Source organism: Acomys minous (assembly GCF_964271855.1).
Source record: "Acomys minous genome assembly, chromosome: 5".
In the NCBI taxonomy this organism is placed as follows: Eukaryota; Metazoa; Chordata; class Mammalia; order Rodentia; family Muridae; genus Acomys; species Acomys minous.
In genome coordinates, this window is record NC_140494.1 from 81384670 (window position 1) to 81401204 (window position 16535).

Consider the following 16535-nt stretch of genomic DNA (forward strand, 5'->3'; position numbering starts at 1 on the left):
CTTCGGCTCGTAACCAAGACCTAGATCTTGTCAAGAGTCCCCAAACAACAGAAAATGGCAAGTTCATACAGCCATCCTACCCATATTTTCTCTAAAACAGACAACCTTCCTGAGAAAAACTGAGATCACCTAGGACATGTGATAGTTTCTCCATCCTGCATTAAATACTTTTGAGTCAACTCAGTAGAAAACTACATGATAAATAGAACAGTATTTTTCAATGAGAGACCTCTAGAAGTTAAGTCTTTAGAGGCCAACATAAATATTTAGGAAACAAAACAACTAACCAACTGACCAACACCTCAGCAAGAAATTCTCCATCTTGGGCCTGATCTCTCTCTTTCAGATGGCCTGACCCAGTAGAGGGAAGTGACATACAGGGTGTAAAGAGGGTTTCACACAACAGAGTCTCTGGATGCCAGCAGAATCAGGCTGGGACTGCAGGCTTCAACTCACAAAATGTCTCCTCTGGCTCCAAGGAAGCCTTTATATACCCTTCTGCTCACTCTGTCTCTAATCCAGCCACACCAACAACCACACCTGTCATGGGATTGGATTGTTGAGGCAGGACACTTAAGCCCTGTTTGCATTTTCCCATTCTCTAGATTGAATTCAAGCTTTCTGTGTCAAGGCAAACATAACAGAACCACCACAAAGAATGCAGATCCTGAGTCCATTGACTAACTTACTCCAAAGCCCGTCTTATATTGTTTCTTTGTTGGTTTGTTTGTTTGTTTCTTCTTGTATTTGCTCTTGAGGTCCTTGGTTTGGGATTGTCCTATAGAGATTCCCTGAGCTTGCTCCTAAGGTGTGGCTGGGAATCTCAATATCTGTTTGGATTCAATATTCGGTGGAGCCTCTCACAGGACAGCTATGCTACATTCCCCTCTGCAAGCATAGCAGAGTGTCCTTAAGAGTGTCTTGTGTTCAATAAATACTCCACTGAAGAAAAAATGGTCCAGTATTGATATCTTACTATATAGAAAGAGGCAAAAAGTACTTATGCCTTCACAGATATATATTTTTTTTTTCCAAAAAGAAGTTAAACTGTGATGCTGCAGTATCTTGATCCCATTGTGATCCCTGAGATTGTGGGCTGTAACATCCTATATTTTGTTTAGTTCAGTGAAGCCCTAATACACACCTTGAATCCAAAAACATTCTGTGTATTATAGACTGGTGATTAGGGTGTGGTTCAGCATGCCCTAGCACACAACCTTCAAAGGAGAGTTTTCATACACAGGATTGAATGCAGTTAACCCTCTGTCAAGAAGCAGAAGGGGAAACCGGCTGACCAAGGGGCTTGTCCCATGAAGGTCTTTACTTAGCAGGAAAGTGGGACAGAGGGGAAGACTTCCCATTGGGACTCTAATTGAGAGAAGCAAGGGAGAATGTGGAACTAGAAAGAACCAGAGGGTCCTATAAACCTAAAGGAAGAACATTATGATCAGTGGATTTGTGCCAAGGGGTCCTGCACAAACTGTGGCACCAGCCAAGGACACCTCCTGCGGTAAACTTCGAACCCTTACCGAGATCTAGCCAAAGGACAGGACATTCTTCACAGTTGAGTGGAGAGTGGGGACTTACTTTCACACAAACTCTGGTGCCCCATATTTGACCACGTCGTCTGTATGAGGTGGCCTGGAGGCACCCAGAGGAAGGATAACAGGCTACCAAGAAGAGACTTGATACCCTTTGAACATATACTGGGGTAGGAGGTCCGCCTCAGTCACAGTCATAGAGGAAGGGGGTAAGGGGAAAATGCCAGGGAGGGAGGAATGGGAGGATACAAGGGATGGGATAACAATTGAGATGTAATATGAATAATTTAATAAAATATATATTAAAAAAGAAAGTGGGAAAGACTTCTGAGTTGAGGGGAACTGAAAATAAGAACATTCCCTATATTAACTATCAGAAGGACTTCTGTATGAGAATTCCTAGTCTTGGAGAAAGTATAAATGCATGGACTGAGGATTCACACTCACCTCCAGATCCCTGGTCTTATCAAAGCTTGCAGGAGGTCTGCCCTTTGCTTCAGAGATGCTGTGCCTTCTGATCTCTCTGGACAACAGCTGTACCTTGAAGAAGGGCTCCGCTCCCTTCTAGGGCTTCTGAACTGACTGAGTTTTATGCTTCGCAAGTGCTTATATAGAGATCTGAAGACCCCACCCTAAGCCGGAGTGTGTTGCTTCTGTAAAACCTTGGGCACACCCTAAGGATGGCTTTTGCCTTTTGGGTATTTGGCTGTTTTGAGATGCCTGAGGCAGGGTTTATCACAGACCCTTCCATTGATGAGGTGATAATAAATTAGAAGAAAGTACTGTGATGGAGAGGTTTGGTTAAATTTAAATTTTAAGCTTTTAGACACCCAATAAGGAGTTCTCTCTCTCTCTCTCTCTCTCTCTCTCTCTCTCTCTCTCTCTCTCTCTCTCTCTCTCTCTCTCTCTCTCTCTCTCTCTCTCTCTCTCTCTCTCTCTCTCTCTCTCTCTCTCTCTCTCTCTCTCTCAATATCTCTCTCAATATCTCTCCTCATCTGTAATGACCTCTCTCTGATACAGGTTCTCTATTATGTATATCTAACTATCCTAAAACTTACTATGTTGTCCAAACTGGACTCCAATTCACAGAGCTCTGCCTCTGTTCCTATGTGCTAATATCTAAGACATGTACCACCACTCCGGGGTGAAAAAGACATTTCCATTGTGCGGTAATTTGAAGTAAAAAGATTCACTGTCAACCTGGGCCACTCTCTTGTTGACAGTCCACATGAAATGAAAGAAGGTTTTGCTTTTTCCTGCTTGCCCTCCCTCATGACCTCCATTTTGTGTATGTAACTGCTGGGAGCAATACAAAATCCAACTTCACCAAGATTGTAACAGGGACTGGAGACAATTAGCTATCCAGAAATCCTCCAGATCTGTATTTGTACTGTAGAGTCATCCAACCTTATGGAATTAACAGGTACATGAGTTTTGGTCTTTCATTCTCATGAGGATATTCCCAGGGTTAGAAGTTATTCTAGACACAGGCCTTTGGAAGATGCAACTGGTAAACCTCATAGGATTCCTGGCAGATTCCCCAAGTCAGGCTTTGGTTCAGGCCTTGAACTTTCTCTTCCCTTCCAAAGCTTCCCTCTTCCATTGTAGTTTCTGGGTATCATACTTCTTCTGAGTCTTCCCCTTGAAAACTAAGAGAAATGTAAACAGTACAGGATCACATATCCTACTAGTTATAAAGAAGTTTCTCAGGTCCTAGATGGTTTATCCTGAATTTTCTCAGAAGAAAGAGCTCTCAAATCAATGTACTGACTAAAGTTATTTGTGAAAGTTTCTCCAACTCAAGTGTTTCAACCCAAAAGTGTGTAGGGCGAGGCAACACATTTTGAGCCTTTTCCAAAGTCCAAAGCCTGCTATAATGTAGGTTCTAGGTACCAGGCTTCTAAGCCATCTATGTCACGTGACTAGGAAGGATTAAAAGCTGAGCATGTCTGTGTCTACCAAGCCAGTTACAAACAGATTTACTCCATTTTCCTTTAAGGGTGACCCTCTCAGCTTTTCTTTCTCATGGTCACTGATGTTCCAAATCTACCCTCAGTGGCACACAGGCATCACTAGTGCAGATGTCCTCCATTCCAGTTTGTGCAAGAACACTAGCTATCCATAGAAGGACAAAATCCATCCAGATATACATCTCATAGATCATCATGGGCTGATTAAGTTACCTTTTTTCACCTCACATTATTGGAGAGTACATCTGAGCACTAAGTTAAGGAAGCTTAAATATAAAGAGAAAAAACAATGATGAACACTCCACAATTCGTGTGAATTATGTACTCAGGATCAAAAGCTGCCCTGGAACTGTGCTTCCTGAGGGCCTCTCCATGGTTGTAGAGTTTGTCCTTAAAGGCTCCACTACTGAGATGCAGACAGGGCTTGGGTAGCTGCAAACAGCAGTGTCTTTTCCATCTAATTCTCCTTCTATATAGCAAATGAGATAGGTAAATTAATTATCAGGCAATCCAGCATGCAGATTTAGCAAATTGTGTTCAGACTGTCAGGGAAAATGGGCGTGGTTGCACAGGCCTTTAATCACAGCATCCCCTGAGGCAGTGTCATCGAGATCTCTGGGAGGTCAAGGCCAGCCTGGTCTCCAAAGTGAGTCCAGGACAGCTAGGGCTCTGTTGTGCAGAGTAACCCTGTCCTAAGTAAGCCAGGCATCATGGGGCACACCTTTAATACCAGCAGTTCAGGATGCAGAGACAGGCAGATTTCTATGAGTTCCAGGTCAGTCTGGTCTACAAACTAATTCCAGGACAGGATGGGCTCTGGTACACAGAGCAACCCTGTCTTAAGAAAGCCAGGTGTGGTTGGACAAGGCTTTAATCTCAGCACTGGGGAGGCCAAGGCAATACAGGCTCTGTGAGTTTACCACCAGCCTGGGCTATCTAGTGAGTTGCAGCACAGTGGTATGTGCCTTGTAGAAATAACAGAAATGGATGTGTTAGTTTAAACAATGCCTAGATATTAAAACAGAATTTGCTAATTTTAAGACTGAAATGCCATGGCTTCCTGTAAGTCACGCTTACATAAGTACCACTCATGTGCCTCTTGGTTAACTGTGCTTTAATCCTACTCATATTTATGCATATATTTGGTTATTTGACACACTTTCTATTTGATATTTGTTGTTCTAAAATTCACTCTGTAGAACAGGCTGACCTCATCTCAGAAATCAGCCTGCCTCTGAGTGCTGAGTCCTTGGATGAAAAGTGTGTGCTACCATTGCACAGCTGGAAATAAACACTTTAGTCTAATATAAATCGCTACACTTACATACAGATCTATCTTCTTACCTTAATAATTAAGTGATTAATACTTTATATACCCTACTACAGAAGTGATATTACTTAGAAAAAATTAATTCTCTTTTATATTTAGTAATTTATTTTTTATATATTTATTTAATTTTTTGAGACAGTGTTTCTCTTTTACCCTTAGAAGTCCTGGATTCATTTTATATACCAGGATATCTCCCACTCATAGATGTAGCTGCCTCTGTCTAGCTAAAGCTGGGATTTAAGGTTTTTGACAAACTTTATAGCTAGAATTACATATTTTTGTTCTATTTTCCTCTATACAAACTTGAAAATTACATTCAGATCTATTTTCTCTCTGTAATATTTAGGATAATATTTTTTCATTTTATTTTTCTTTATTTTTATTTTTAAATATATTTTATTATTTTTTAAATACTACATCTGAATTGTTATCCCATTTCTGGTGTCCTCCCATTCCTCCCTCACTCCCATTTTCCCTTACTCCCCTCCCCTATGACTTTGACTAAGGGGGACCTAATCCCCTATATATGCTCATAGGGTATCACATCTCTTCTTGGTAGCCTGCTATCCTTCCTCTGAGTCCCACTAGGCCTCTCCAAACAGAAGACATGGTCAAATATGGGGCACTAGAATTCAGGTGAAAGTCAGACCCCACTCTTCACTCAGTTGTGGAGAATGTCCTGTCCATTAGTCAGATCTGTGTAGGGGTTCGAAGTTTCCTGCAGGTGTTGTCCTTGGCTGGTGCCATAGTTTGAGCAGGACTCTTGGGCCCAGATATGCCCATCCTAATGTTCTTCTTGAAGGACTGTAGGACCCTCTAGATCCTTCTATTTCCACATTCTCCCATGCTTATCTCACCTAGAGCCCCAATAGCATGTCCTCCTCTCTGTCTCACATTCCTGGTAAGTGAAGACTTTAATGGGACATATCGCTTGAGCTAGTGTCCAGATATAAGTGATTATATACCATTTGACTCTTTCTGCTTATGGGTCAACTCACTCATGATCATTTCTAGTTCAATCCATTAGTCCACAAATTTCAGGAATTCCTTGTTTTTAATAGCTGAGTAGTATTCCATAGTGTAGATGTACCACAGTTTCTTTACCCATTCTTCTACTGAGGGAGACATAGGGTATTTCCAGGTTCTGGCTATTATGAATAAGGCCGCTATGAACATGGTTGAGCAAAAGTTCTTGTTGTGTGGTGGAGCATTTTTGGATATATTCCAAGGGTGGAATAGCTGGGTCTTCAGGAAGTCCCATTCCCAGTTTTCTGATATAGTGTCAGATAGCTTTACAAAGTGGCTGTACTAGTTTGCATTCCCACCAGCAATGAAGGAGTGTTCCTCTCTCTTCAAATCCTTTCCAGCATGTGGTGTCACTTGAAATTTTGATCCTAGCCAATCTGATAGGTGTAAGATAGAATCTCAGAGTTGATTTGATTTGCATTTCCCTGATGACTAAAGAGGTTGAACATCTCTTTAAGTGTTTCTCAGCCATGCAATATTCCTCTGTTAAGAATTCTCTGTTTAGTTCTGAGCCCCATTTCTCAATTGGGTTACTTGGTTGGGTGGTGTTTAATTTCTTGAGTTCTGTTTATAATTATGATATTAGCCCTTTGTCAGATGTAAGGTTAGTGAAGATCTTTTCCTAGTCTTTAGGCTGTCTCTTTGTTCTGTTGACAGTGTCTCCTGCCTAACAGAAGCTTCTCAGCCTCATGAGGTCCCTTTTATTAATTGTTGATCTTAAGGCCTGGGCTGTTGGTGTTCTGTTCAGGAAGTTGACTCCTGTGACAATGTGTTCCAGGCTCTTCCCCACTTTTTCTTCTGACTGACTTAGTGTCTCTGGTTTTATGTTGAGGTGTTTGATCCACTTGGATTTGAGTTTTGTGCGTGGTGACAAATATGGGTCCAATTGCATTTTTTACACAGTAGACATCCAGTTAGACCAGCACTATTTGTTGAAGATGCTGTCCTTTTTCCTCTGAATAGATTTGGCTTCTGTTTCTAAAATCTAGTGACCACATGTGTGTGGATTCAGATCTGTGTCTTCAATTTGACTCCACTGTTCAACCAGCCTATTGCTGTGCCAGTACCATGCTGTTTTAATATCTGTTGCTTGAGATCAGTTCTGGAGATTCCTCCAGAGGATCTTTTATTGTTCAGGATTGCTTTAGCTATTCTGGGCTTTTTGTTTTTCCATATGAACTTGAGAATTGAACTTTCAATGTCTTTAAAAAATTGTGTAAGTATTTTGATAGAGATTGCATTGAATCTGTAAATTGCTTTTGGTAAGATGGCCATTTTTACTATGTTAATTCTCCTGATCTATGAGCAAGTAACATCATGCCATTTTCTCATGTCCTCTTCAATCTCTTTCTTCAGAGGTTTGAAATGGCGTCTCCAGTTCCCAGCTATCCCAAAGAAAACAACCCGGAGAACTCAAATACAACGGAAACCCAAGAAAATGACCTCAAATCCTTGGTAATGAGGATGTTAGTGGAGGAAACAAATAAAATTCGAAATCAGATGCAGGAAGAAGCAGCGAAGCAGGTATGAGACATAAAAGAAGCACATAGAGTGGAACTGGAAAATTTTCAGGAAAATATAAACAACCAGATGATAGAAATTAAAAAATCTGTTCAAGATATGAAAATGAAAATGGATTCAATGATAAATACACAGACAGAAGAAAAACGAGAATGCGAGGCCTCAGAGAAGAAGGCGAATGACACAGTGCTGAGCTTTTCCAACAGAATCCAAGAGATGGAAGAACGAATCTCAAGTCTAGAAGATACAATATCAGATCTTGAAGCATTCAATAAAGTAAATGCCAAATCTGGAAAACTCCTGAGACAAAACATCCAAGAAATTAAGGACACCATGAAAAGAAGAAATCTGAGGATAATAGGCATTGAAGAAAGAGAAGATATCAGACTCCTAGGCCCAGAAACTCTTCTCAGCAAAATCATAGAAGAAAATTTCCCCAATCTAAAGAAAGAGATGCCTATAAATATACAAGAGGCATACAGAACACCAAATAGAATTGACCAGAAAAGAAAAACTACCCGTAACATAATAATCAAAACACAAAACATACAGAACAAAGAAAAAATATTAAAAGCTGCAAGGGAAAAGGGCCAAATAACATTTAATGGCAAACCTATCAGAATTACACCCGACTTCTCAGCAGAGACCATCAAAGCCAGAAGGGCCTGGACAGAGATCCTGCAAACCCTAAGAGACCACAGATGCCAGGCCAGACTACTTTACCCAGCAAAACTATCAATAAACATTGATGGAGAAAACAAAATATTCCATGACAAAACCAAATTCAAACAGTACCTATCCACAAATCCAGCTTTACAGAAGGTACTAGAAGGAAAACTCCATCCCAAAGGGTCAAACTACAATCAAAACTACTCAGGAAATAGATAACTATACCATGGCAAAAACACAACTACACAAACGCTCAACTGGAACCAACATCAAAATTAAGACTCTTAATAGTAACTGGTCATTAATATCTCTCAATATCAATGGTCTCAATTCTCCAATAAAAAGACACAGACTAACTGAATGGATGCATAAACAAGATCCAACATTCTTCTGCATTCAAGAAACACATCTCACCCATAATGATAGGCATTACCTCAGGATAAAAGGTTGGAAAAAATATTCCAAGCAAATGGACACAAGAAGCAAGCAGGCGTAGCCATTTTAATATCGAACAAAATAGATTTTCAACCAAGATTAATCAAAAGGGATGAGGATGGACACTTCTTACTCATCAAAGGTAAAGTCAACCAAGATGACATCACAATTCTGAACATTTATGCTCCCAATATTAGGGCTCCCACATTTGTAAAAGATCTGCTAAAAAGGCTTAAACCACACATCGATCCCCACACAATAATAGTGGGAGACTTCAACATCCCACTCTCACTGAAGGACAAATCATCGAAACAGAAACTAAGCCGAGAAATAACATCAGTAACCAATGCCATGGGTCAAATGGATCTAACAGATATCTATAGAAACTTTCACCCAAACAAGAAAGAATATACCTTCTTTTCTGCACCCCATGGAAACTTCTCCAAAATTGATCACATCGTAGTTCACAAAGAAAGCCTCAACAGGTACAAGAGGATTGAAATAATACATTGTATCCTATCAGATCATCATGGGCTTAGGTTGCAATTCAACAACAATGGAAATAACAAAAAGCCTACACGTATGTGGAAACTAAACAACTCTCTGCTAAATGACACCTGGGTCAGGGAAGAAATAAAGTAAGAAATCAAGGAGTTTCTGAAATTCAATGAAAATGAAGGAACAACATACCCAAATTTGTGGGATACATAGAAAGCAGTGCTAAGAGGAAAATTCATAGCACTAAGTGCCTTTAAAAAGAAATTGGAAGAGTCGCACATAAACACCTTAACGACACAACTGGAAGCCCTAGAAAAAAAAGAAGCAGAAACACCCAAAAGGAGTAGACGTCTGGAAATAATCAAACTCAGGGGTGAAATTAACAAATTAGAAACTAAGAAAACAGTCCAAAGAATCAACAAAACCAAGAGCTGGTTCTTTGAGAAAGTCAACAAGATAGACAGACCATTAGCCAAACTAACTAAAAGGCAGAGAGACAGTATTGAAATCAACAAAATCAGAAATGAAAAGGGAGACATAACAACAGACACTGAAGAAATACAAAGAATCATAAGATCCTACTTTGAAGGCATATATGCCACAAAATTTGAAAATCTAAGGGAAATGGATGATTTTCTTGATCAATTTCACTTGCCAAAGTTGAGTGAAGAACAGATAAACAAGCTAAATAGTCCCATTTCCCCTACAGAAATTGAAGCAATCATTGATAGTCTTCCAACCAAAAAAAGCCCAGGGCCAGATGGCTTCAGTGCAGAATTCTACCAGACCTTCAAGGGCGAGCTAATACCGATACTCTTCAACCTACTCCAAAAGATAGAAAGGGATGGAACATTACCAAACTCATTCTATGAGGCCATAGTCTCATTGATTCCTAAACCACACAAAGACTCAACAAAGAAAGAGAATTTCACACCAATTTCACTGATGAACATCTATGCAAAAATACTAAATAAAATACTAGCAAAACAAATACAAGAGCACATCAGAGATATCATTCATCATGACCAAGTAGGCTTCATTCCAGGCATGCAGGGATGGTTTAATATACAGAAATCCATCAATGGAATCCACCACATAAACAAACTGAAAATAAAAAACCACATGATCATCTCTTTGGATGCAGAGAAAGCATTTGATAAAATCCAACACCCATTCATGTTTAAAGTTTTAGAGAGATCGGGAATACAAGGCACTTTCCTCAACATAATAAAGGCTATATATAGGAAGCCAATAGCCAAAATCAAAGTAAATGGTGAGATACTCAAGGAAATTCCTCTAAAATCAGGAACAAGACAAGGCTGCCCACTCTCTCCATATCTCTTCAATATAGTACTCGAAGTTCTAGCCAGAGCAATAAGACAACTTAAGGAGATCAAGGATATTCAAATGGGAAAGGAGGAAGTCAAATTATCCCTATTTGCAGATGATATGATAGTCTACATAAGTGACCCTCAAAATTCCACCAGAGAACTCCTACAGCTGATAAACACCTTCAGCAAATTGGCTGGATACAAAATTAACTCCAAAAAGTCTGTAGCCTTCCTATACACAAATGACAAGGTTGCAAAGGAAGAAATTAGGAAAAATACACCCTTCACATTAGCCACAAGCAATATAAAGTACTTAGGGGTTACTCTTACTAAGCAAGTGAAGGACCTGTTTGAAAAAAATTTCATAACCCTAAAGAAAGAGATTGAAGATGACATGAGAAGATGGAAGGATATACCTTGCTCATGGATAGGGAGAATTAACATAATAAAAATGGCCATCCTACCAAAAGCAATCTACAGATTCAATGCAATCCCTATCAAATTACCTACACAATTTTTTAAAGACATTGAAAGTTCAATTCTGAACTTTATATGGAAAAACAAAAAACCCAGAATAGCTAAAACAATCTTTTACAATAAAAGGTGCTCTGGAGGAGTATCCATACCTGATCTCAAACTATACTATAAAGCAATAGTAATTAAAACAGCATGGTACTGGCACAGCAACAGGCTGGTTGATCAGTGGAATCGAATTGAAGACCCAGATATGAATCCACACACTGATGGTCATTTGATTTTTGACAAAGAAGCCAAATCCATTCGATGGAAAAGGGATAGCATCTTCAACAAATGGCGCTGGTCTAACTGGATGTCTATGTGTAAAAAAAGGCAACTGGACCCATATTTGTCACCTTCTACAAAACTCAAATCCAAGTGGATTAAAGACCTCAACATAAAACCAGAGACACTAAATCACTTAGAAGAAAACATGGGAAAGAGCCTGGAACATATTGGCACAGGAGACAACTTCCTGAACAGAACACCAACAGCCGAGGCATTAATGTCAACAATTAATAAATGGGACCTCATGAGGCTGAGAAGCTTCTGTAAGTCAGGTGACACTGTAAAGAGAACAAAGCGACAGTCTACAAACTGGGAAAAGATCTTCACCAACCCCACATTTGACAAAGGTCTAATATCCAAAATATATAAAGAACTCAAGAAATTAAATACCACCAAACCAAATAATCCAATTGAGAAATGGGGCATGGAACTAAAAAGAGAATTCTCAACAGAGGAATATCAAATGGCTGAGAAACACTTAAAGAAATGCTCAACCTCCTTAATCATCAGGGAAATGCAAATCAAAACAACGCTGAGATTCCATCTTACACCCATCAGGATGGCTAAGATCAAAAATTCAAGGGACACCACATGCTGGTGAGGATGTGGGGAGAGAGGAACACTCCTTCATTGCTGGTGGGAATGCAAACTAGTACAACCACTTTGGAAATCTATCTGGTGATATCTCAGAAAAATGGGAATAGGGCTTCCTCAAGACCCAGCTATTCCACTCCTTGGAATATACCCAGAAGATGCTCCAGCACACAGCAAGAAAATTTGCTCAGCCATGTTCATAGCAGCCTTATTCATAATAGCCAGAACATGGAAACAGCCTAAGTGTCCCTCAATAGAAGAATGGATAAAGAAACTGTGGTACATATATACTATGGAGTACTATTCAGCTACTAAAAATAAGGAATTCCCGAAATTTGTGGATAAATGGATATAGCTAGAAATGATCATAATGAGTGAGTTAACCCAGAAGCAGAAAGACTCAAATGGTATATACTCACTTATATCTGCATATTAGCCCAAGGGGCAGGTCCCACGAAAGACTTCACTTACCAGGAAACTGAGAGAGAGGGGAGGACATTCTAGTGGGACTCTAGATGAGAGAATCATGGGAGAATGGCAAAGTAGAAGGATCCAGAGGGTCCTAGAAGCCTACAAGTAAAACATTATGATAGGCAGATTTGGGCACAGGGGTCCCACTCTAACTAAGGCACCAGCCAAGGACAATACAGGTAGTAAACCTTAATCCCCTACCCAGATCTAGCCAATGGACAGAATATTCTCCACAGTAGAGTGGAGAGTGGGATATTACTTTCTCACATACTCTGGTGCCTCACCTTTGACCATGTCCCCTGGACGGGGAGACCTGGTGGCACTCAGAGGAAGGACAGCAGGTTACCAAGAAGAGACTTGATACCCTATGATCATATAGAGAGGGAGGTAATCCCCTCAGGAACAGTCATAGGGGAGGGGAATAAGAGGAATTGGGAGGGAGGGAAGAATGGGAGGATACAAGGGATGGGATAACCATTGAGATGTAACAAGAATAAATTAATAAAGGAGGAAAAAAAAGTATAACATCACTAAACAAATGTGTCCTAAATCAATACATTAATAAAATATTATCTAAATAGTTAAAAACATATTTGAAACACAAGAATATAAGTTTTTCCAGTGGAATATCTCATATATTTGGCATTATATGATTTCTATAATGAACACTAAGTATAGATACCATGCTAAAAGTCATACTATAAGGTATCTCCATACCTTACAAAGTTAGATTCACAAGGATCATAAAATAATTGAGGAAACCATACTCATCTTAATTTTAATGTTATGATAGATTAAAAAATTGAAGCTCAATAATGAACTGAAAATGAGAGCATGCTCTATATCAATTATCACAAGTACTTCTATATGAGAATCCCTGGACTCAGAGAAAATAGAAATCTATGCACTCAGGATTTCCACTCACCTCCAGATCCCTGGTCTTATCAAAGCTTGCCCTTTGCTTCAGAGAGGCTGTACCTTGTGATCTCTCTGGACAACAGCTGTACCTTGAAGAAGGGCTCCACTGTGTGACCACCTCCTAGGGCCTCTGAACTGACTGAGTTTTATGCTTCTCAAGCCCTTATATAGAGATCTGAAGACCCCAACCTAAGGGGGAGTTTGTTGCTATTAGCATAATTGACTTATCTTGTATAATCTCCTTCTGTAAAGCCCTGGGCACACCTTAAGGTTGGATTTTGGCTTTTTGGTATTTGGCTATAGTCAGATGCCTGAGGCAGGGTTTATCACATACCCTTCCATTGATGAGGTGATAATAAATTTGAAGAAAGTACTGTGAGGGGGAGATTCGATAAAATTAAAATTCTAAGCTTTTAGAAACCCAATAGGGAATTCTCTCTCTCTCTCTCTCTCTCTCTCTCTCTCTCTCTCTCTCTCTCTCTCTCTCTCTCTCTCTCTCTCAGTCTTTCTCTTTCCTCAACTGTAATGACCTCTCTCTGAGAATGGGTCTCTATTTTGTATATCTAACTATCCGAAAACTTACTGTGTTGTCCAAAATGGCCTCCAATTCACAGAGATCTGCCTCTGTTCCCATGTGCTAAGATCTAAGGCATGTACCACCACTCCTGGGTGAAAAAGACATTTCCTTTATGGAGTAATTTGAAGTATGAAGATTCATTGTCAACCTGGGCCACTCTTGTTGACAGTCCTCATGACATGGAAGAAGCTTTTGCTTTTTCTGCTTGTACTCCCTCATGACTTCCATTTATTGTATGTTACTGCTGGGATCAATACAAAATCTGACCTCAGCAGGATTCTAAAAGAGACTGGAGACAATTATCTATCCAGAAAGCCTCCAGGTCTGTATTTGTATTGTAGCGTCATCCAATGTATGGGCTTAACACTTACATGATTGTTAGACTTCTGGTTGTGAGAGAGCCATTGCTGGGCTACTTAGACCATATCCTGTAATCCAGTCTAATAAGTGGCTTCTTTGTTTTATAGTATCTTATAAGATTTTTTTCTTTACTATCTCTGACAATTATGTGGGTCCAAATGTCACATTCAAACCCCCTCTTCTAAAATGTTCAAGCACCAATTTAAAACTAATAATGTATTTAATTTCTTTGAAGGCAAATTATATATTTTGAGTTTAGGATAATTTTTTTCACATAAATTTAATCTTGTAGCTCTAGCTGTGGTAGAGCTCACTGTAAATAACAACAAGCTGAAAAATAAAATATAACTGAAAAAATAGATGAGAAATTTAAAACCCAGATTGGTATATGATAAAAATTCAGTTTTCATACAAATATCAGTAATAATAAATGTGTTGAGGGATCAGAGGCTTTCACTGCCATGGACTCAGTTGCCTGCACTAGGACAACTCCCTCCTTGCAAGATCCCTTACCAGGACACAGAGAAAGAGGATGCAGGAAGTCCTGAGGAGACTTGATAGGCTGGAGTTAATTGATAAGGGAGAAGGGCTCTCACTCTCTGAGGACTATGGAAAAAAAGTAGGGAAGAGGAGGGAGGGCATGTGGAAAAAGAAAGAAATTGGGCAAGGAGACTTCATTAGTTCTTAGAGCAAGTATTTTTTAATAAATCAATACAAAATTACATACAAGTCAGATAAAGATACTTCAAGTAGAACTTACAAAGGCCACAATATGTGCTTTGAAAACTTTTAAAATGTGGATTTCTGAAGACCTATGTCTGTTCACTCTATCATGTGCTCCACCAGCCTGGCAAACCTATCTTCCTCCAAGGCCTCAGCTAGTCTCTTTCTGGCTCTCTTCACCTTCCTGGCCTGTTTCTGGATGTCTGCAGTAGTCACTCCTTTTCTGTCATAAGATGGTGACAGCTGAAGAGACATTGGCCTTGTTACTCCTGGACAATAGAAAGATAGTGACTGCTGAGGAGCCTCTTGTTCCTCTTCCAAAGATGAGTGCTGAGCAGGGCTGAACTCTGTGGAAGTGTGCAGATCCTTAACACCACTGGCTTCATCCTGCATTCCCAGTGCACTTTGGTTTACATTGGTATTAGGATCCAGTGGATATAAAATGTTCACTTTCCTGTCTCTAGACTGAAGGTCATTCAACCTCTCCAAAGCACACAGGTGCTGGGGTTTCTCCAGGTTCTCTTGGTCTTTCCTTCTCATGGTGATATTCCCAGGGTAAGAAGTTCTTCTAGACACAGGCTTTTGGAAGATGCAACTGGTCAACCTCATAGGACCACTGGTAGTTTCCCCAAGTCGGGTTCTGGTTTTGGTTTTGGCCCTGAACTTTCTCTTGGCTTCCAAAGCCTCTCTCTTCTTTTGTAGATTCTTGGGTATCATGCTTCTTCTCAGTGTTCCCTTTGACAACATAGAGAAATGTAAACAATGCAGGATTTCATATACTACTAATTATATACAATTGTCAGAGTTTTTGTTTGGTCATTCCTTCCTTTTCTCAAGAGAAAGAACTCTCAGATCAAGGTATAGATTAAACTTCTCTGTGAAAGTTTCTAAAACTCATATATTAGGACACAAAAATGTGGAGAAAGAGGCAAAATATTTTGAATCTTTACCAAGGTACCAAAGCTTGCATTATGAAGGTTCTAGTTATGAGGCTTCTAATTAATCTAGGTCATGTGACTAGGGAGGATTAAAACCTGGGCATGTCTGTCTCTACTAAGCCAGTTGCAAACAGATTTCATCTGTCTTCCTGTCAAGGTGCATCTCTCAGCTCTTCTTTCTCATGGTCACTGATGTTCCAAATCTACCCTCTGTGGCACACAGGCATCACTAGTGTAGAAGCCCTTCACTCAAGTCTGGGCAAGAACACTAGCTGTCCAGAGAAGGACAAAAACTTGCAGAAATACCTATCATAGATTAAAGGTGTCATTATGGACTGATGAATTATGTCCTACATTTCGTCCAAATAGTATTAGCAAATAGCAGCTTTCACAAGACACCAAGTTATATTTTTTGAGATAATTTTATTTTAAAGTACAATGTGCATGAACATAGGGAGCTTTAAGTAGAAAGAGAAAACAAGGATGACCATTCCACAATTAATGTGAATTATGTACTCACGATCAAAGGCTGGCTTGGAACTGAGTTTCCTGATGTCCCCTCCATGGTTGTAGAGTTTGTTCTTAAAGGCTCCACTCCAGAGACACAGACAGGGCTTGGGTAGCTGCAAATGACTGTTTTTCCAATCTAATTCTCCTTCTATATAGAAAAAGAGAGAGGTATCTTAATTGCCAGGTAATCCCTCTCACAAATAAAGCAAAGCCTGTTCAGACTGTCAAGGAAACTGGGTGTGGTTGTATAGGACTTTAATCTCAGCAGCCCATAGGCAGTGGCAACCAGATCTTTGTGAGTTCAAGACCAGCCTGCTCT

General features: G+C 39.8%; 1 long non-coding RNA gene across 1 annotated transcript; it reads right to left on the reverse strand.

The window, feature by feature from the left end:
* Positions 1-14722: 14722 nt before the first annotated feature.
* On the reverse strand, positions 14723-15061 carry LOC311598627. Its single transcript, XR_014779611.1, has 2 exons — positions 14902-15061; positions 14723-14857 (listed from the first exon to the last, which is right to left on the reverse strand). It is a non-coding gene; the product is annotated as an uncharacterized lncRNA (long non-coding RNA).
* Positions 15062-16535: the final 1474 nt, after the last annotated feature.